General features: G+C 31.6%; 1 protein-coding gene across 3 annotated transcripts in view; it reads left to right on the forward strand.

Annotated features, from left to right (window-relative positions):
• Window positions 1-4,197: 4,197 nt before the first annotated feature.
• LOC135836122 (protein turtle homolog A-like) overlaps window positions 4,198-23,002 on the forward strand; it is a 308,672-nt gene continuing 289,867 nt past the window's right edge. For 2 of the 3 annotated variants that reach the window (XM_065350746.1, XM_065350749.1), the window contains exon 1: window positions 4,198-4,537. The gene's annotated coding sequence lies outside the window, so the exon portion shown is untranslated. Of the gene's footprint in view, window positions 4,538-15,527; window positions 15,645-23,002 lie in introns of those variants that run through there. The other variant, XM_065350747.1, reaches the window with a different exon arrangement.

Genomic DNA, 23,002 nt, shown 5'->3' on the forward strand with positions numbered 1-23,002 from the left:
TTTTTCTCAGAACAATTTTGTGCAAAAAAGCATGTTTTTTTGAAAGTTTTATCCGTGAAAAGTATCTGGGCTATTTTTTTTTGTTTTTTTTTTAGAAAATATTTTACCCTACTGGCTATTAAAAAACCGAAAATTCTAATTTAACTTTCATCAATTCTTCTTATCTATAAAACTCATCTTTATCGTCAGGCACTCGAAAGAAGAATTTTGAGTAGGAAAGGGAGACTCGAGAAAAACATAATATCAATGCTGCAGTAGGTACATACACAATCTTATACCGCTGCAATAAGCTGGAAATTTTCTCTTGAATTCTCAATAATTTTTTTTTTTTTTTGAAAAGGGGTGATTGGCATTTTGGCAAAAGTATTAAATATTTAAACAGTAAGGGACAACTTTTCATCGCGTCTTTTTTAGGTCTAGACACAACTTATACGCCACTCCTTCCATTCAACTTTCAAAGAAAAGAGAAAAACGATCACCCCTGTAGTGTCCAACCTAAGTACGTACTTGGTTGAAGCATGTACTTCATTTGAATCACTTACTTTAGCGGGTGTACCTGTTATCAAGGCTAAATTTATGGATTTGATTTTTATATAAAAGCATTTTTTTCACTCTTGAGTAGGCATTTTTTTTTGTCTGGACTCGAGTAGATATATGTAGGTACCTCTACCTATACGAGCAGATAGACGTTCGTATATAACTTACATAGGTGTATGAACTTGAGAATTCAAAGTTGTTCGCGTACCTACCTAAAAAAAACATCATTTTTTATAAATGAAGGAAAAGTCACGTAAAGCAAGTTTCACTTTCTCATTTATAATCAATTTTTTTATGCCAGCCTAATGCATAATGTAGTCGCCGCGTTCTCGCGTTACATTTTTTATCCGTTGAATAAGCTAATTTCTTATATTAATCCGACTAAATAAATTACCTTGATGATTACACCAGTGACATCTATAGAGGAGGGTTTCCCTATAATGTATTGTTTACGGATTAGGGAACGCCGGGTAGCACGCCGTGCACCTTTTTCGCTCTGACAATAGGTGTAACATGAAAAATTACCGTATCGTTTGCATTTTGATTTTTTATACATTGTTCTCGATCAAAATAATACTGAGTTTTTATAGCATCAGTGTTGGAGCATGACATTGTACAATGTTTAAAAGGCTTTAGGCTGTTTTCTGCGAAAGCTTTTTGAAGTGTTATAATTACATTCGTTACGAATTAACACGTACTTAGTGATTAGCGTGTGCCTTCCTGTTAATAAAACAAAGCGGTCGACTAACGATGGAAATGAGGCCCACGTCCATAACATAAATAATTATAGTACTTTTGGGTAAAACACTCTATTTACCTAGCTTTTAAATCAACACAATTTACAGCCGGTAATTTACTTAACGATACGTTGATTTTATGTTTGTTAATTAACATCTTCGATGTTCAATTGCACTTACTCTCTTTTAAAATTACCATCGGAGAATATTATTTTTCTTCTCGTATTTACTTTAGGTACCTACTTCAGTTAGTTATACTTGAAATAATACCTACGTGCATTTTTCTTGGATATTCATTGTATTTACACACAGGAAGGTATAAGTATAGTTTTCCCTCAGTACAGGTACGTAAGCCAGAAGTTTAAAAATTCGGCTACTTATCGAAATATGTACCTTATATGTATATAGGTACTTAGTTCAGTAGTGGTGTTTTTGACGAACCCTGGCCGAAATTTTCGTTCATGAAATAGCTGGTACTGGTCTACATTATATATTTTCTCTCTTTTAACCACCTGTAGGCGATGTAATAAATCTTATAGGTTATTTTTCATTGTTGTGTCATGTCTCTCATATCTGACGTAAATGTAAACTCGTAGAATAGCATTACAATTATTCTTAATCTTGGGTTTGGCTTTTTACTCGACTTATTTTTAAAGTTTTCAACGTGCGAAATTGGGTAAAGGTCTATGTATTTTTGAATTTCAATTCCAAAAATTTGTTTAGATACTTCGATCGAGAGCAACTGAAATTTTTTGGAGCTCGTTCTGCATTTTACCTCCATTCAGAGTGCATATTATTATTGCTCCTGTTAATTTTAAATTTTTTTAAAGGTGAAATAAAATGTTTGTGAGTGATTTTGAATAAATTATTTGTGTTGATTTCAAGTGCATTTTTTCATCATAATTTTTAATCAAGTAATTTTTGTAACGATTTCCAGAATTTCAATTTTTTTGTAAGTATTTTTAATTGTTTTTGTGATTTTAAATGATTTTTAGTGTATTGTTGTATTAGCTACTTAATTCGAAACAAATTTTTCACAATTATTTTTGGATTTCAAAAGCGTGTTAAATCCAATTTTAATGATTTTTTTTCTGAAGGGGTGAGGGAGAGAGTGTGAGAGTGAGCATAAAAAATAGTTTTTTTTATTGTAATTTTCAATACATTTTGTCGTAGTCAGTACCGGCGCCAGGATTTTTCCTTGGAGAGGGACAATTGGGTCGAACCAAACAATTTTGCCGTCTCATTTTTCGGGTGGGGGGAGGTAAAATTGAGCTTTTCGGAGAGCAGAAATCAAATAAATACAGTGGCATAGTCATCAGAATTTCCTCAAGGAGGAGGCAAAATCAGATTTTTAGGTATGAAAAATCGAAATTAAGAGTCATTTTCTGGAAACCTATCGTGATGTGCGGTGATTATAAATTATGAAAATGAAGGTAAAAGTACTGCTCGAGCGAAAATTTTTAGAAAAAATGGGTCTGAACAACAAAAAAAAAACGTTCACTTTTGCATATGTTTTATTTCAAATTTTCGTTCGCAAAGGGAGGACAATGGCCCCCTTCACTCTCTGGCCACGCCACTGAATAAATATGTCATTTATTTATTTAATTTTTAAAAAGGAGGGACCTCAGTGACTGAAATTTGCCTGCCAAGTATTATTCAAAGTAAATCGTGTACGAATATGAGGGCTTGAGAAGAAAAAATAAAAGGCTTCTTGTTCTCAAAAAAGATGAAAAAAAATGATCATTGGTTTGTAATCGGCATCCAAAATTTTTTCCGAAAAACTGGCCTGGGGGGGATTATCACCCAAATTCCCCCCCTTAAAACCGGCACTGGTCGTAGTGATTTAGACTGCAATTTTGTGGTATTCAATTTAGAGTTTTCTCGCGATGACTAGAAATTATTATTATTAATTTATTATTATTTTTTAATTTATTTAGCCAAGCCGTGTACACTTGTACAGCCTTTTGGCTAGGGACGGACGTAGAGACAATTTGGAATTAGATTTTGAAGTAGGAAGTTTTGATAATTTTATTTTTTGGTGCGTTTTAAAATATGTAAATTTTACATGTGCTGATTCAAAATTTCACTTAGATTATTCAGTTTTGATTTTTTTTTTTGTAATTTCAATCTAGTTTTTCTGTGGGGAAGAATTTCAAATTAATTTAAAATCTTTCGAGGTGATTTCGAATTGCAGATTTTGAATGAATTTCACTCTTCAACAGTGATTTTAGAATTTCGTGTTCAATTCAGTGCGGATTTTTTTTTGGTGGTCGTTTTGAATGAGTTTTTTCTCATGTTGAATTAATATTTAAGTCGTGAGATTTTAAATAGGATTTTTTTAGTGTTGATTTCCACTGAGTTTTGCCGAGGAATTTTTAATTTATTTTTTCATGGGGATTTTAGAAAATTATGTTCTTTTCAAACTTTGGCGAGGGAAAAAATTGTAACCAAAAGCACGAAAATTGTCAATTAACCAAAACTGAAACATGTAAAAAATAAAAACAAATGTATCAGGCTTATGATTCCTCCCATTTGTATGTGCACATCATAACAATCAGCATATTTTTTTTCTTTCAAGTTTAAGCTTCAAAAGTCAAAAACATTTGATACTCACGTATCACAATCACCATCCTATAAAAATTTATACCCCGCACGCAAAATTACGTAGGTATAGGCAATTGTTATTCCTGAAAAAAAAAAAAAAAGAAAAAAAAACTCGATCATTCGATAACGCAAGCAGCTAGCCTAAAGCATAATTACACGAGAAGTTGAAAACTCATACAGATAAATAATTCTTATTCTAATACATTTAGGAAGATTTGCGGTGACAGTACAAAGCCTACCGCTGTTATGTTTTTAAGTTTGCGGCGCATGTCGCTGTAGGATGCCTTTTGCCTCATTATAGGCGCCGCGACGCTCTGAACCACCCTTAGCGCCTTGCAGTATGTGAGGTGTTCTTCTTCCTGTTAAACGGTCGTTGAAATATTTATAAAGTCGAATCGTAGATACGCTGAAATTTTTGCAATTGTTTTCGCGATTGGATCGTATTTCGTTTTTTGTATTCGGTTTTGTTTTTTACGCGATAAGTATATAATTTTAATCGCCGATGTTTTTATATTTAGTAGTTATTTAATTCGTGTGAACGTGACCTTGCGGTTCGGTTTGGTTTTTAACAAAAATATCATCTATACTTTTATTCGTGTGTTTGATTATCATGATGTGTGAATGTGTGAAATTAAATGTGTCTTCGACGTGATAATTTAGTGAGTAATTTTATCAGTTTATACCTTTATTTATTACAAATTATAACGTGGAAGTGTGCTTATAGTGTACATATTTTGGTGTATTTTGATTTTTGTTTCTCATATGAGAATGGACCTTCAATAATTCGTACTGATAACATGTTTGATTTCGCCATGGATTTTGGTAGTAGAGAGATCAACTAACGATGAATTATCAAAGTGGCAATAATGAAAATTCGAGATCAAGAGTCTCTCATCTATTTCTTACTAAAAGTTCATGGCTTCCCACTAAAAATTAAGTGTTTTTTTTTCAATTCAAGCTATGTAGGTATTGAACTCTTGTACAATTCTCTTGAACTTTCTCAATAAAAGAAATCGTCGGGTTTGGAAATTTTCCAGCTGGACTTCAATGCTTTCAACTTATTTGAAAATCAATTTTATCACTGTCTCCCCTTTCTCTTTCCTTTCCACAATGCACCCTCGTGTTCGATTCAGTTCTGCGTGACATAACATGAAAATATGAGATTTGTACCATAATTTCGAAAAAGTGTTTTTATACCCATTTTCTGGTAAATTACGATACATTCCTCATTTTGAAGAGTACCTACGAAGATTCGTTTTCTATAATGTAGTAATTATTCATTTGAATTATTCAGTTCAACGAATGTTCTCAGTGATAAGGCATTTAGGTACCTGTGTTTACAACTGATAACACATCAAACACATCATCTTTATTGTATTACATATCAGATAGGTATAAGGATAAAATAAGTACTAAAGTATACGAAACTTGCGTATTTTTCAGAATATTCTATCCCCCGGCGTCATTCAAAATAGTGAGTAGGTTCATGAAAAAAGTTTCAAGGCATAAATATTACTTTCAACTTTGTAGGTATACGACCATCATCTAACGTTTTACTTAGGTACTCATATATTTTTTGATAACGGAAACACGAGAAAATTGAGTTTGTTTTTGTTGAAAGTTTGATGTTTATGTTCCATGGATAATATTTTTCTTCTGTAAATGTGGCTTTACTCAATAAACTTACAAGTAGGTACATCTAAAACTAAAAACATATCATGTAGAAGGATTGCGAACATTTTCACGGCAAAATGATCCATCAATATGGTAGGTCTAGGTATACCTATGTCTGTACGAGTAAAAATAATATTCTAACAGAAACATGGTTCTAAATTGAACTGAAACATGATTTACCTAAGTCATTACAAATACAACGAACGTGTTCATTTATATTTAAATTTGTTAAAGGAATAAAGTAATGTTTTGTGTAGGTACCTACCAAAGGAAGTAATAAGTACTATAGCTACCTGCGGATTCCCTAATATGAACCTATTGAGATGAGAATAAGTGACGCGAATGAATTTAGATTTTTAACCTTTCTGGACTTCATTGAATTTTTTTCTCATTTTCTATTCGTGCGAGCAAGTGTTTTAAAACATTATTTCGCTTGCCTAAATGATGAGAAAATTGTCTTTTAGATTCTGTAGAATACGAGTATAATATTTTGAATTTTTTTGGATATAACAGCTATTCTTTTGGTTTTCCTGATTTGCAGCCTTTTATTCTAGGTTATAAACCAAGTTAAATGCGGATTTGATGTAAGTAAATAAATGTTGACTATGTATGTAGGTATAAGTACCTATAAGACAAACAAAGTTGGATTAACATTGATGATAGAAGTAGTGCACAATTGCGCATGTCTATATTAAAGCTTGCACTAAACAATTTTTAAAATGTTTCAAAATAATTATGAGCAGAATTGGAATGTCTGAAATAAAAAACTGTGGTAGTTCAATCAACTTAAAAACCAAAAATTCTGAAATCGTGAACATTGGTATTTTTTGTCTACGTTTGAATTTAAAAATAAGCAATAATTCTGATAGCAATCGACAGAACTGCTTTTCTAATATTTTTTTCATCATTAACGCTCATTAGGACACGATTTTCACCGAAAACAAGCAGAGAAGGCAAAAAATTTCTACCAAAGAAAGGTCGTTCGTATTCTACCCCAAAATTTGAACGATACAAAATTGAAGTCTTGCTAAAAGATGTGGGTATTTCATTGAGCTAATTTGCTATTAGGAGTTTTATTCAAGATAAGTTGATTTTTCCCCCGAAAATGTGGCTGTTTTCAACAATTGTCCAAGATTGCTTGGGATACAAACTACAAATTCCAGTCTGGAATTTTTTTAAAAGTTTCGTCTGGTACCTAGACCTGCCATAATGTTTTTTCTGAGTAATTGGATTTGAAATTTTTACCTACCACATTTATCAGGTTGTCAAAATACATATGGTACCTTTTCAATTTTGGGTTTAATTTTTTTTTTTGGTTTAAATAATTCCACAAAAAATAATATAAATGATTAGATTTAATTTTTTTGTTTAACTTAATTTTGTAATCAAAATTTTCATCTTATGCGAGGCAATCAACTTCAAAGTCAAAATTACTTGATTACCATTCCTCAAAGAGAAAATTTAATGTCATTTTTTTGTTTAAAATTTTCTCATTGAGTCAATTTTTAAAAGTCAGCTCGTAATATTGCAGCCATTTTTTTTATTTTTGAAAGAGGAAATCACTAGACGTCGGCTATGTGCTATCGTAATTAATAAATTATTATAACCAGGGCTCGGATATTCTTTCCCTAAAAAACTCAAAATATGCGCTTAAATATTCCCTAAAAAATTGCAAAATATGCTCTAAAAAGTAAAAATATTCCCTAACGATATGGGCATTGTTTTACAGGAAAAATTAATTCCTATACGATTTTACTAATATTGTTGTACAATACCAAGAATTCACGAACAAAAATGCAAAACAGAGCATTTTAAAATCACGAAAAAGTAATTCTAATCCCATTATTAAAGGAATAAAAAACAAATAAAATGAACAAAAAAAAATAAGTAGGTACAAGAGAGCTACTGCCAGTTTCACAAATTTTGCGGGGAAAAATGAAAAATAGCCAAATGCTAAGTTGAAGCAAAAATTTGAAATTGATCAAAATATTCCCTAAAAACTGCTAAAAACGTAAAATATGCTCTAAAAACGCAAAATATTCCCTAAAAAATGCCAAAATATGCTTTTATATGCTTTTATGGTGAAATATGCCAAAATATGCTCTAACGAATTAGGCTCATTTTACTTGAAATTTCATGAATCGTGGAGATAATTGAAAAATTCCCTATCCTCTACGCATACAAAAAATATGCTCCAGCATAAAAATCCGAGCCCTGATTATAACCATGGTTTGTGAATATTGAATATCACCATGATTCTAATGCAGGATGTACTGTAACAATGAAGTCCTTTAAACAGGTGAATAGACAATTAGACAAATCCTCGCGAGTAGGTAGGTACATAGTTCGTAAATGGGCTTGAGTTATGCCCAGTTTAGTCCAATTTCCCTTACATTTTCTCGATTTTGACGCACGATTTCAGTCTTGTGCCACTCAAAAGCTATGATAGATGGAGAATTGTGCTCTGAGCCTTTAAATAACAAATTTTTCTGATGAATTTTCTTTCCATCAGGAGGAACCACAATGTTCAAAAATTATTTTAAAACATCTTTTTATTTTTTTTTATTTTTTTGGAGGTGCTTATTGAAAACATGAAAAAAATTTCTTTTTGAGGACCTCAATTATTATTAAGTAGGTACCTATTTCATACTCCCTAGATACATCTTTAAATAAAAAGATCGACCTTTCTAGTGACAAGATCTCGTGGTCCATTCATCTTGATTAATGAAGAAGATGAGAGTTCGAGCTATGAAAACCAATGAATTGTACTCAACACATGCCTTTCAATGGATGAGGGTTTTTCAAACAGTTAAAATTTTTTAATTTGTTTGTTCACGAATGTGATGAAAAAGTTTTCATTAATTTTTCAATGAATCTTGCGTAGACGTTGTTTGATTTCACTCTTCAATATTGCCGAATGTGGAAATTTGAAAATCGATAAAGAATAACACCAAGTTTGGTATCGAAATGTTGAAATATCTGTGGATGTTTTTCCAAGTTTTTTGTTTTTATTGATAATTTATAATTTTTTTCTTTTTCTTTATTAGGCTATTGTCTGGAATGTTAGAATTAAATGAAACAAGCACGGTCGAGTAACTGTATAGCGTTATTATTTTTTCCGAGTATTTTTTGGCTGAGGGAGAAAAGGGGATACAATAAACTTGTATCGGTTCCCAGTTCCCACCAATAGCAGGCCTATAATTGTTTAAGATAATTTAACAACGCGCCAATAAAACGGAATTTCAAGTTTTTAAATTTTAAATTATTCAAATAGTTAATCCTTGAAAAGTTTAAATTAGGTATTAGGAGTAAAGTTTAAATAATGATAGTGAAAAATTGATCGAATATTTCAACATTCTAATTTTTCAATTCAATTTTCAAAAAATTATTGTTACGAAGTGTTGAGTAGGTATCTATCTATTTCAAATATCATTTGATGTAGGTATACGTAAAGGTGTGAAGTATTTTTTGATTTTTGATTGCTTTTTAACAATTTTTAAATAATATTTTGGTGGAAAAATGGAAGTTTTTTTTGTGTTGTACGTTTTAAGCATTGATGTCCATCCATCTTCTGAGATAAATGTGTTTCAGGTCAAGTAGGTAGTTAAACCTATAATTATTATTTATTCGTCCTATTTGAAAAAAACTACGTACGACATTAGTGAATTGTTTATGAAGTTTTTCGATGATGAAGTATTTATTTCATCAAACTTTATTAAACACACAGAAACAGATTAAATATAATTACACAGAAGGTATGTAGGTACTCGGGAAAACAAAGTAAATGTGTATTCATTTTTCAAGCTTATTGTACTAGGTATCGTTGGATTGTTTACTTAGTAGTGCTTCGGTTATTTTACATGTATAGGTACCTAAACGCTTCAACTTTTAAACGTATAAGGGTACCTGCTTCCTGGATCGAAAATCGATTTTTTTGTCTTCTTGGAGGATACTTTACAATATAAGGTATTCATTAGGTACCCAGTGAATATCTATGAGATTCCTAGAAACTTTTAAATTGTTTTTAAAATTTAATTATGATCAACGTAAACGTCGGACATAGTTTTTTGTGAATATTTACGTCTTGTCCTCTTCAGAAAACGTAATTAAATCTTTATAGATAAATTAGCTTTGTCTACATTGAGGTTACTTAGAAAATTTTCATGTTACACTTTCAAAAGAATACCCCACCACACATCAAACGATTATCTGAGCAATATACAATAATGATTCGAAAAATAAGCGACGAAATCCTATTTCAACAAATATGCATAATTTATGCTACAGATTAAATAGAACGGTACGAAAAATAGTCTTGTTTTTTTTTCCTTCTACGCAAATGTATATACGTATGTCAGCGATCAAAAATTAAATGCACACGTAGTAAATGATAAATACCGCGGCTAGGTTGGTTTTATTTAAAACTGTCATATGAAAGATACTTGTGAACGATTAATTGATCACATTTGAATGAATAATACATACCTACCATACTTACCTACAAAAATAAATTGTCAACTGAAGGCTATTTTCGCTGACTATCGAAAAATAAATGTACATACAAATAGACAATAAATCTAATGCACCTACCTATACTTGATACACATTCGACTTGATACATTTTTTTTCGATTTAAAAAGTACTCGTATGTTGGATGAATTATCTTAGTTTACGAAGACCACAATGTAGAAGTCCTAATGCAACAATTTCGTATATGGGCGATAACGAAAACTTTCTTAGCTAATTTTCGCTACGATTCTCTTCCTGTAAAAGGTACCCGCGTAATAAATCAAAGTCGAAGACGAAGAAAATTAAGATAATTTTAAGCGTGGAAAATGAGAGACTTTTTCGCATCTTTTATGTCACCACTAGCACAAGTCGCAGTACCTACCTAGTGTTTTTCGAACATTTTCCTTATAGGAATTTGCATAACTTTCTTGTTTTATGAATTTCTGATTAATAAGAAATGCGCTTAAATTAGATCAGTTATTTTAGGTGTAGCTCTTTGATGGAAATATGTATTTTAGGAGGTCTTTATTTTATATAGGTAGGTGCCTACTTCCAAAAGAAACCTCGTTATGGGATGGAATTTCCAGCCAAACTCCTTCTTTTCCCTTTGAAATTTAGATATGTCGCCTACACTCGGTTGGTACCTGTATCCCACGTACCTAGGTACCTATTTTTATTTGTCTGTTTTTTTTGTTTAGAAGGAAAATGCCATCTTTGTGGATGTTTTATTCGTGAAAAAATGTTTGAAGGTAGGTCAGTGATGGAAGATGAAATTTGAATCAAGTGAAAAGTAACGAGAAGTAGGTATAAGTTAATTTGGATGAACTGAATCATCTTGACAAATTAATTTTTAGTTACCTTCTAACGAGGGAACTTTTGCCATTTGTTAAGTTCAATTGAGCTGGAATTTCGCTCTTTAAAATATCATGTCACTCAGAACCTTAAGTTCCTTTGTAAGAGTCGATAAAAACTTAAAATTAAAACTAAAATCACTGAAAATAATAACCAAATAATGACATTTCATTAGAATTGAAATGAGGTAAAATAGTTAGAATTATTTATTCAATTTTTTTTTAAAAGTACATATATAAATAATAAATAATACCTACCTATTGTTATAATATACCTAGGTATTTTGCTTGTAAACAAAATTTGACAGAAACAGAAGAAACATCGTGAAATTCAGATTGGATTTATGTGTTATTGAATCCAATTATGTAACATTATAAGCTTCATTATTATACCCTACATCCGACTTGATCCAAAAAACCGCACGATCCAAACAGATTTGAACTATCTAATCCATTTTGAATTGTCTGGATCCCATTTAATCCACACATGATCCAATCTAAGCTGAACATCAAAATAGGTAGATCATATTCAGATCATGATTTGGATATGTGAATCCAATTTGAGCATATTTAATTCAACTAGATTAAATTTAATCTCATTTTAAAACCTGTATTGATTTGAATTCTGTCTGTAAGAAATATCTCGCATAAATAGGTAGGTACCTAAGTAACCTATCTACTTACATAGTTTTTTTTTTTTAAATTTTGAAATGAAGTAAATGTTTGAGTTCAACATCTTATTGATAACCACAAACACAATACCTACCTACGTATTTAAGTAGGTATAAAATGCAAAAGGTGAAAAAACAAACATGCTCGAGGTATAATCGTTTTGAAGTTTCAAAATGAAAAATTACACTGTTCAAATTATAGTTTGAACAAATTAAATATAATAACACGATGTTATATTTTTATACGAGGCATTTTTTTCTTGAAGACTTAAAATTTTAAAATTTTTACGAAGCCATAAACTGGCCCTCTTTTTACACGCGTCGAACTCTACTATTTTTCTTTGGCATTGAAATCCGAATTATTGTGTAAAAACGTGGATTAAATTTGGTATAAAATGTTGAAATTTCGACCTCTGTGAGTGGCATTTAAAGTTTCACTTTTTTTAGTTGAAAGTTTTTTTTTTTTTGAAAAGTGAAAACCCACGTTAATTTAGAATCCTATAACGCCGCCATAGACCGCTATTATCACCACGAAGAAAAAAATGTTCTATGATTAGACAAATTTAAAAGCTTGAGAGCATCTTTTATAGAATGAAGAAAAAAATACACACGATTAGAAGCGTTTAAAGGAGTAGAAAAAAATATCGAATGTGCATCGAAGAGGAACGAACTTTCTATTGAAGGGTCAAAAGCATTTCTTCGACATTTTGCAAAGAAATAAATACTAAGTTCGACAGCTAAGAAACTGCGTTTGGGAAAGAGCCCCATTCAAATATTTCAACTGTGCTTCCAAGTTCAAAAATATTTCACCTTTCGTATGTGCAACTTAGAATAGTATAATAAATTTGGAATTTTCAACGTCGCAAAATTTATTTCTCAAAAGAAAGTTTTAATGGGAAAAAATATCATAATGGAGTTTTTCCACCAGTCGAAGAATTCACGACTTTTTTCTCTGATTTATGCATTAGGAAAATATATGTGAATGTATAAGTAGGGTAATTTGCAAAATTTGTTAATGATTTTGATAAAATACCCGTATGTTGACGTACCTGCGGAGAAAATTTTAAACAATTTATTCAAACGTATGAAAACGACGCGACGACGGTCTCCAACTATTTGCTCTGGAAAAATTTCATCTATTTATTTTTCAAAAATACTTTAACGTTGCTTTCCCAAGTAGAAGGTAGGTATATACCTACCTGCGTTAATTTTAATTGGGTAGAAATTAAAGCTAACACATTTCCTTAGGAAACTAACATTTTGATGGCAATCTAGTTGAGAGTGAAAGGGTTTATAAAATCTAATTAAACAGACCATCAGAATAACCGACAAATCCTTTACACCAGGCAAGATAAAATTAGTATACACGTTTACGACCCTGTGCGAATATCTACAATCGTTATAACAACTATCGCAAATCGTTCGAAAGAAAGTCAAGCTAAGAACATCATCGAAAGATATTCGAAACTAGTAAATGGCCGAAAAAGGGCCTCATTTCGAGCCTTACCTTTACCTATTTCTCGTACAAATAACTTCGTTGTGATATCTGACGTGTTTTGATATTTTGAAATATTTCTTATACCTCGGGATACAAATTTAGCGGACGAAAGGTCTTCAATCTTTCGACTTAGATGAAGAAACTCCAAGCTCGCGTATAGTTGGAAAAAAGATTTTAATCTACTTATTCAATATTCATCTTAACACAACTCGACATCAGGCTCCGAGAAGACTAAAACGATGCGGCGAACAGTTAAACCCCGGACTCGAGAAGAATAATTTATTTGGGTTAAATTATGAACAAGTCTCAATAAGACAATTTCAATGGTTGCTGTTGAAATTGTATACGATTAAATAACGCAACCAAACGAATGTCTTCATAATTAGAAATAGCGCCGAAACCAAGAACAATTTTAAAGAGGATTAAATTGCTGTAAAATAGCAACAGAAAGTAAGTATTTACGCGGTGCGGTGGTGTTTTGCAAAAGCATCCTAAGCGCCGGAACCAGGCTAAGGAAATACCAAGCGAAACAAAAACTCGCTAAGAAAATGCCTCTTCTTTTTAAGATTTTATAAAAAAAATTTTCTCTTCTTCGAGGTCATTTTCTCGACGACAGAGACCCAGGGTCGTGCGTTTTCTATGCATCCTGCTTCTTTATCCGAGTACCTATATTTTTATTTTACATCAAGTACCTAAATTAAGTCCTTTTTTGCTCTTTTTCCTCCATGCAGCTATTTATTTTTTGCCAATTTAATGAGAGTTAATTTTATTTTCATTAAGGGGTTCATCTTCATCGTATTTGATTAAACCAAGTCGAAGTTTCGTTCCATTGCTGAAAAATGTTCCAAAATGGTTTGTTGTGTCATCTCGTGCTCAAGTTCTTATTATTCTTCCACATTTAATTAAACTTCTCCGTCGTAAATATTTGGATGAATTTTTGTGTAAATTGTGGCGTGTATTCTTTCCTTATTTTTTTATTTTTTTTTTTCAATACGAGCCTGTGCTTGCTAACTTTGTTATTTTTCAAGTCCAGGAAAATACTAAGATGAAATAATCACCATCACCATAGGTATGTATACCTGCCTTCCATTCGTATGGAACCTTTGTTCGAATCACGAAGATACTCGTATTTGTAAAATAACTTTAAAATGTTACAGTTCAGTAGGCCATAATTTACTTTTGTACGCAACCATAAACCTACCCATAAATTCGTGGACAGCATATACTAATCCATCATCGTACTAGAAACAAAAAAAAAAAAAAAAAAACAAAAAAATTAATTCAATCATTTTCAAGTTATGGTAGATCTTGAGAATTTTTAGAAAATTTACGAAGGTACTTAAACCTATCTACTTGAAGCTTCTGAAATTTGGCACCATAAATTGAATTTGTATTCGAATCAAAGCTTTTGTACGAACTAAATCATCTTTCCAAAACGAATAAAATCAAGTAGGTAACCGATTCAAAATCTTACAAACCCAACGAAAAGTGTGGGTAAATTTTTAATTACCTTGAAAATGAAATGACCGCGTCGCGTGTCGTGTGGAAATAATATGTTCGACTCTTTTGAAAGAAAAGTAATTATCGGGCAAATCTGGAAAATTGTTTTTGTTCAATTTTCAGTGAAAATAATACGTTTGCTTTTCTTTTTGCTTATTCATTTTGATACACTGTGCAAAGAAAAGGCGAGAGAAAAAAAGGCGCGAATGAAAGAAACGTCTACAATGAGGTTTTTTTTGTAAGTTCGTTTGTGACAAACGATGGTAAAAATAAGCTATCGAGGATTCCTTTATTAAAAAATTTTACGCCTTTTAGTTTCAATTTTGATCTTTTCGCTACGTTTTGAAAATATTAATTAAAAATTGGAAAAAAATTAAAATGGTCGAAAAAATTAAAGAATTAATAAAATGTAAGTATCAACGTCAATTCGAGCAAAGTTTTTTTTTCATTTTATTTTTTTTATTCGGCAGTATAGTATAAGTATCTATTCAACAAATTTGAATATCTGGAAAAGTACCTAAATAACTTTTTCTATATTAATTGATATTTCAAAAAACCTGGAGATGGTTTTGAATGAGTGATCTGATGTGCGGCTCCGGCTACCTAGAGAATTAATATTTTTAAGGAGATAAAAATTACCGATCTTAATTCTTAATTCAAAAGTGTGGGTATAATTTTTGATTTTTTGCACCTAATTTATAAAATTATTTTTCTAAAAGGAACAGTCGAACGGGAAACCGGGGGAACGGCCAACGCCAACGGTCGGTCGGCCGCCGACGGGTCATTTTCTCAAAATTGGTAAAAACAGAAAGCGCAGATTGCGCAGACTACCGGTGACAAGTGGAAGTTATAGTTCCTACTGGACTAGGTATAAATAACTCGGCCAGACAAAAAATCATGGTGAAAGATTGATATCAGTGTTTTTTTTTATCAAATAATCAACAAAAATGTAAATGGAGAGCATGAGATTTTCGTTTCTTTTTTCAAGAAATTTTTAATTTGATGAGTGATGTGTAAAAATTTCTTACAACGTTAACTTTGTTACATGTTCGGGAACAGCGAAGTAAGTACTTTTAGAATATCCGTTCATTTTTATTTCAAAAGTTGAGCAGATAAGACTTATTAGAACTTTTGTGATAATAAGCTTGGGTTGTTTAATATGGAACGTTTGGAATTTTCAATTTTGATCGTCATGTTATGGGCAATCACTGGAAGTAAATATGCAAAAATTATGTCAAAGGTGATAATTTATGATGAGAGCAATTTGTTAAAATAAACTTCCCTTTTTTACCTCGTAGACGTCTCAATCATTACCACTCATTAAGTAATACGTTTATGCGATAAAAGTTCCTTTTTGTAACTCGTATAGAGATGTATACTTACCTACGTATTTTGGATTTGGACCATATCCTTACCACTTATTCATGTTGTGATAACAGTTCGTTTTTGTACCTCGTAGATGTGTTTTTAACCAACCATATAGTGTGGACTGTAGGTGTTAAAAAGTTAATTTGGTTACTCGTGATTTATTTTGATTTTAAAAAATGGTTCCATATTTAGAATCCATTTTTTCAACTTTCAAAAACACAACTTTTTGGAAAATTTCAAATCACGAAAAAATTGTGTAACTACTTACTATTGAAAGTTCAACTTTTGGGGGATGAAAATTCAGGATATGACTCATGAGCTATCCTATGAGTGGTGGGAGCAGCCTCTACCTCAATTAGAACCTTAACCAAGAGCTGCTCAAAAGATCCTATTCCTCTCGAAATTTGACGATTTTCCTTACCAATTCCATATTTAAACAAACCAAAAATTAAAACACGTCCTCCAAATTCCTTTCATTTTTTTTCACGATGTCCCTCGTTAGAGAGCGCATGATTTTCTCAACCCTTGTAGTGGTCAAAATACAATAAATACAAAATTTTGTATTGAAAAAATTTCAAAAGTTTTTGGCTGTTTTTATCAATTTTTCGAGATTGGCAATAATGATCAAAAAATTGGCAACACTTTGTTCCAAAATATTTCCACAGTTTCAAAAATGATAAGTACTTGAGGGACAATCCATACCCTGAATGTAGATACATCTAAGAATGAATCATTAAGTAAAAATTTTGGAAGTGCCAAAAAAGTTAATTGATGAAAATAACAGAAACTGAAGATTTTAAATTCAAATTTTGCTGAAATGCAATGCCACTCCTCAAAAAAGAGTCCGGGGGGTTTCCATAAAATAGCGCTATTCAATTTTTTATGGGAATTATAAAACATGAAAAAATTGACAATTTTGGTCTGAATTCAGGTGGTTGATGAATGATGATGTACCTGATCGTGTGCCCTTTACAATACATATCTACCTATTATTGTAATAAAAAAATTTCGATGAATGTAGCCAAGATAGGTATAATTCTCATAAATGATACTTGGTAGTTTTAGCATCCCTGCTATATTTGTGTAGGCTATGCATGGTTTAGAGGAAAGACATGGCCTACAGAGGGGGAGAGGGTAAGGTGTAGAATCTATTTCCACACGCCTAAAACTGAAAATATACATATCAATTTTTGACTCGGAAACATCAACCACAAGCTGCATTCCCTCCTCCACACAATCGAGCTACGGTTAGCCAATTTTTTTCAAACAAAAAACAGATGTTTTTAATCACTCATCTGCCATATTTTAAACTGCAAATGCAATATCTGCATCCGAATCATTGTAGGTAATATACTTACCATGTTTTATATGCAACTGTGATCATTAAATCTTTTGCTTCCACCTCCCTCTCCCGAAAAAAAAAAAGTAATACAAAAGTTGTCCACGTATTACATTTTGTTCGGGGATAATAAACCCGCACAAAATATTTAGTTAATGCATTTTACAATGGTGTATTTTAAAAAGGGTCAAGTGCTCTGAAGAATTACACTATTGATAGGGATCTGCACAAATTTAGACGAGATTTTTCAAAATACAAAATAGTAGATACACGTACTCGTATATATACCAGCACCCCTTCATATTTATCGTTCAGTATTTTCTTTTATTATTTAAATTACGAAAGCCAACTGTTTGTACAACGTATACAACAACACACGCCCCTTCTTTGCACCGACAAGTGAACAAAGCACAATTAAATCCATGGTAAGTGAACCTTTCAACAGCAAGAAGTATGGATGTAGATGCACTACGTGCTTTTGTGTTGAGAGTTGAAATATCTAAAAAGGCAAGTTGTTAATTTTTCGTTAGCAAAACATTAATTGTCCTGAGGTATGAATTTGTCGATGTGTCGCACCTATTTTAATTATTCAAGTATTGAGATAGGTAAATAAATATGCCAGTGCATAAGTATTAGATATCGGTAGGCAAATTAGGTGTATAAGGCAAACGCCACATATTCATTAGGTACGAAATTTTACGTTAGTATGGTTCACTATTCTTGGTCCTTTTTTTTATTACTAAAAAGTATATAGGCATCTACCTCCTTAGAAATTTCATTATTATAGGTATACATCATTTCTGAATTTTGAAGTTCGTGTAAAACTTGTCATAATCAATCTCACATAATCTGCTCGAGGTATACATCTTCCAGATGATTCTTATCACCGACAAATTCAGCTTTGAAAATTACAACGAGAGGGAAAAAAATCATCATATTTAATCCGAGTTAGAAGATTTTTCACGAAGAAAATGAAGCAGAAAAAATGACAAAATATTCATAAAGTCCAACTTAACATGCTTTTGTCGAATCGCTAGAGGTTACACGAATTACAAAGTAACGTAAAAAAAAATCACGGATTAAAATTTTCTTGTACCTGAGACCATGTCCAAACTTCTTCGTATAACAACATTTTTCTTACTGAAGAAAAGTAGAAATTTCGCTAATGTAATTAAATTCAATAAGAAAGCTTTTGCTAAAGTTTAAAAATGATATTATGTAAATTTTAATTATTCCGAATGTAAAAAAATAATAACTTTGGTTAAATTCTTTCTCTTGCATGGTAACAAAATTTAACTTGTTTTAAGATCTCATTCGTAGCTAAAGGTGATTTATATTTCGCGAGCAGAATTTCACAATAATGTTTGAAATATCGTGCCTGGTTTTTACTTATTTTTTTATTCAAAAGTAAATCTGCTGCTAAGATTTTTTACATTGTAAAGAAAAAATTTCAGTTAGGTATCAGTTTTATCAAAGAATGATGCTTCTTTTTTCAACAAATAAAAAAAATGCAAAACTACTCATTTATCGATGAAATAGGAAATATTTAAATGATAATTGTTCTCAGTTACATTCAAAGTTATTGCTGAAAAATAAATAAAATGAAAAGAAGTACGTCTACGTACTTAGACTTACCTACCTTACATATCTAACAAAAAAAAAAAAAATCAATACCTACTTAGAACATGAATTGCTAAATAATAAATGTTCGCAGAATAGCATTGCTTGGTACTTACCATCTCCTTCGAAAATAATTGTACATGGTACCTATTTTATTTTAAAGAATAAAAAAATTCACGAACGTAGACAAGAAAAAAAATGTAGACATTAACAACAATGATATTACGTATGCCGACTTGCAATTTTTTCCATTCTCCTGAGACGGTTTTTTAATTAAAAACCAGGTGATTAAATACTTGAGCAATGTACCACTCGAAATAACTTCAAATTAAAAGTTTTATGTCGGCTTGAACAGTTGATCGGTGTTGTAAAACTGTAGGTATTCAAGTTTTCTTGAAGGCGTTTTCTCATTTTTTAAAAAACTTTTTATAACTTCAAATGAAAATCATTTTAGTATTTTTATCGGCTACAATTCGGTGAATAGTATTATTATGAATAAAACGTCGCAGTTTAAGTGGAGTTTCATGAACTTAAATTGCTTTCCCTGTGGCTTAAATTTTTTTGGATAAAAAATTCGTGGCTTGGCAGTTTCTTTTTTTTTCGTTTTTATTATTTTTATTTTGTAAAATGAATAATTTCAGTTTGGTTTTATTAACATTTAAATGTTCGTAATAAAACAAATTTTTAGGCGATAAATTAGGGTTCAAGGTGACTTGCGAATATTTTTTTACGAAAACGAGATGGATGAAAGTATCCAAGTCTATGTTAATATTAAATACGTGTACACTCGGGTTTATGTCGGTTGTTGAAATCTTCAACGTTATTTTGCATGGTTGCTCTATCACATCAAATGTTCAAATTGAAAAAGTGAAATTATTGCTAGAGAAAATTAATTTTAAACAAATTTTTTGGTATAAATATAAATAAGGCTTGGAAAGGCAAACATACCTACTTGTGCTCAGCATAAGTTGCCTACTCAGTGTGCTTTTTGAATTTCTTCTTTAGAAGACTATTATTTCTGATCGAAAAATTTCCAGGATTAGGTAGTTAGGTAGAGGTACCTCTTCAGTGGAATTTTTTGAAAACATGCAGCAAATGTCATTTCCCAAGCGTAGGTACTTGGCAATTGCAATGAGTATGTGCTTATACCCGGCATTATACATATAAACAATAAGTAGGTGGCATAAAGTTATTCTCTGTGTATATAAATCGATAAAAAAGATATGAATAATTCGCTGAAATTTTCAAAACTGACCTCGGTTGTTACGTGTGGAATTATTTGGGAATTCTGTACATGAAATATTGACGTCTGACGTGATTATGCGAAGCTTTCGCGCCTACACGTTCTCAACAAAAAGCTATACATACGAATAACCTCTTAGAACATTTTCACCCCGCGTTCGATAACCGAGTTAAACATGAAATAAAGGAGTAATTTATAGATTGGCTTTCGCACAAAAAATAAAAGAGGAAAAAAGCTGGTAGTTATAAAAAGTTGGCATGTATGATACACATAATATAAAACGTTTAATGTAACCTGTTTTTAAAAAAAATGGATTTATGCAATGTAAATATTCTACTTGAATGTACAATACATGGTACCTACTACCTACCTATACCTATATAGCCTATATAGGCACATATACGTAGCTAGCTACCTAGTACGTATAAAAAAAATGTATAAAAACTAAAAACGTGCTTCGCATGAGTGAAGGAAAAAAAAATAAAAAATATGAGTTTTTTAAAAACTTATCTTATTTTATGAGCTGAAAGCTGTAATATTCATATTTGCGACTGTGCATGTTCAGTAAACTGCCAAAATTTAGGTACCCACTCGAAAAGATCCGAATGGGCAAAAAAAACGGAAAACATGATTTGGTAAAGATTAATTCACAAGGTGTGAAATTTCTGTAAACGTTGAGAGAGAGTTGACCGCTTAAACGTCATCGTAAAGTTGAATTCGATGTACATACATATTACATGGACACGTTTAACGAATGAATTTTCTCGCTAAATTGCGGTTATTATGTACTACACAGACCTGTGGTAGCAATACGATAAAATTTCATCGCCACATTGGTCTGCCATCCGACGAGAGGAAATTTCATTCGGTTGAAATTACGCCGATAACCTCTGTACGCGGGCCAGTCATTCTAGCCTTTTTCGTCATTATACGAGTATTTCATATTCGATGAAAGAAAAAGATACGCTTTCGCGGTGGATGACATTGTAACGACACAGGGTAGACTGCGGTATTTTGACGTTCGGAAAGTTAATCGATGATATAGGCATTTTTTGCTAATTACGGTTAAAATATTTTATAAAGGAAATTTGGCAGCTTTACGATACTTAAAAGTCAGTCGTATGAATTTTTATGGTCCATTTAAAGCATGTCGTGCCGATGGTTACAAGTGTTTGAAATTACATGGTGAAGTTTGACGCATCGAGCGGCGAATTTCGTTACATTCGGCGTTACACGAATTTAATATTAACTCCCGCGTCGTGTCATTTTGATGTCATTCGATATTGAATTTTCTTTCGCGAAAAGTACGAACGTGTACATTGCCTACTTACATTTTACGAGTTGTATACTGTCGTGTCTTCGTGTGTCGTGGAAAATTGTGTAACCGAGTGTGCGATTGTTAATGTTGAAAAATAGTAGTTAAGTATACAAAGGGTGTTCTGTAACGTGGGAGTAAAGATTTTCAGTGGGAACGTAGACAGTTCTCTGAATTGTTGTGGTGAGAATAAACACAATGGTAAGACTGGAAAGTTTTTCAACTTGACTCGACATTTTTGAAAGATTGAACCCCCGTGTTAAAGAACTTTTTCTTTTTTTTTCATAAGAAATTAATAGGTATGCATTACGTAATCAAAACTTGTCGAATACCCTTTTAATCGTGAGAATTAAGATCTTAAATTATCTCAGTTTTTTGATGAAGTTGAGAGATGGAGAATCCAAAATCTCAAAAAGATACATTTAGAACATATTTTACATGTACATGTCAAATTTCAATCTCTTTGGTGGTGTCGGAAAGAGTTCAGCGGTGGCACAAAATTAAAACCTCTTAAATAAAAAAAAAATTTGCTTGGCCCTAAAGAAGTTGACAAGGATTTGAAAAGTCGAAACTATAAAAAAAAAACACATCCAGGGTACCCTCAAAGTATAGATAGGGCTGTCTTTCAGTTTCGTCTACTCTACTGGTCTACTACAAAAAATCATTTTTTTTTTTTTTTTCAAAATCCAAATAGACTTCATTTTTTTACTCCTCAGTGTGAATTTAATTTGACTCTAAACTCTTTCCGTGTGGTCTTCAAGTGGAAAAGTATGCAACAAAAGTTATTATTGTAAGTAAATTGTGCCATGATGGTTGCATATCGATCACTGCAGAGACATAAGATTCAAAAATTACAAATTTTTAGAAACATTCAAAAAAATATATTTTTTTTCATCTCCAAGTATCTTCAAAAAGGTTCCTCTTGACCCACCCTTCATTTTTGTTATGGTGTTAGGAAAATGTGGCTATACCAATACATGTTCTATGTATTATGGCTATACCAATACATGTTCTATGTATTATCAACTCTAGAACTGTAACCCTTCTGGTTGTCAAGTTATGAATTTTTAGAAAACTTATTCATGAAAATTTGAAAAAAAAAAAAATGAATTGAAACTAGACAGCTGCGCTAAGCGCAGCTGCAACAGTGTGCTTCGCTTATTTTGTTACAAAAGTAAAACCTAATTTCGAAAAGAACAACGCAATTTTGATTTTGAAAGCACAATGCGAATTTGAAAAACAAAGCACAACGCGGTTTTGAAAAAACGCAGTTGGGATTTCAAAAGCAGAACACAATTTTGATTTTGAAAGCACAATGCAATTTTTAAAAAAACACAACTTCCAAACAAAGCACAACACGATTTTGAAAAAAGAAGCACAATGTGAATTTGAAAAAAAGCACAACGCGATTTCGGAGAAAAGCACAACGCGACTTCAAAAAAAAGCACAACGCGATTTCGAAAAAAATCACAATGTGATTTCGAAAAAAGCAAAATAAAGCACAACGAGATTTTGGGGAAAAAAGCACAACGCGAT

The sequence above is a fragment of the Planococcus citri genome, chromosome 2 (genome assembly GCF_950023065.1).
Source record: "Planococcus citri chromosome 2, ihPlaCitr1.1, whole genome shotgun sequence".
Lineage (NCBI taxonomy): Eukaryota > Metazoa > Arthropoda > Insecta > Hemiptera > Pseudococcidae > Planococcus > Planococcus citri.